This window comes from Fukomys damarensis, unplaced genomic scaffold (assembly GCF_012274545.1).
Source record: "Fukomys damarensis isolate Sample0158 unplaced genomic scaffold, DMR_v1.0_HiC HiC_scaffold_39, whole genome shotgun sequence".
NCBI classification, from domain to species: Eukaryota; Metazoa; Chordata; class Mammalia; order Rodentia; family Bathyergidae; genus Fukomys; species Fukomys damarensis.
In genome coordinates, this window is record NW_022900951.1 from 1028544 (window position 1) to 1029117 (window position 574).

At 59.2% G+C, this 574-nt stretch overlaps 1 protein-coding gene across 1 annotated transcript in view; it reads left to right on the forward strand.

The window, feature by feature from the left end:
• Nucleotides 1-574, forward strand: part of Gyg2 (glycogenin 2) — a 26993-nt gene that overhangs the window by 20274 nt on the left and 6145 nt on the right. The window lies entirely within an intron of this gene.

The window sequence follows — 574 nt, forward strand, 5'->3', positions numbered from 1 at the left end:
CGTCTGCCCCGACATTGTCACATGCTGTACTGATTTTTTTTTTTCGTACCGGGGATCAAATTTCGGACCTTTTGCTTGTGAGGGCAGGCGGTGACGCCCCTGAGTTAAATCCCCATCGATGCTGAACTGATTTTTACGTTTTTTTTCTTCGCCCACTTCTGTCAGTGTCCGTCCGTAATCCCTACTCTTCTGTCAGGGTTTGTTTTCTTCCACGACCTTTCTCCCTGCGTCAGGCACACGGCCCCTTTGGAGTAGGCGGGTGTCCATCGTGAAATGTTTAGACGTGGACATGGCCCGCGTCGTGCTTGTTATTGGTGACGTGTCTGCGCCTCTCGATCGATCGGGTGCTCCGTGAGGATCCGGATCCTACCCGTGCCACCCCCTCTGTAATCTCCACCGCCCGCGTCTCGGGCTCCCCGCTTGTGCTGGTGTCAAGATGCCTCCTCCCGAGATGAACCGCGCTTCCCCTCCGGACGTCAGATGCCCGCGATCGGAGCGTCCCGGCGACCGAGCTCCAGCCCGGGGCTCCTCCGGACTCTCCGCTGGGACGGGGCCTGCGCGTGTTGGGGCCCTG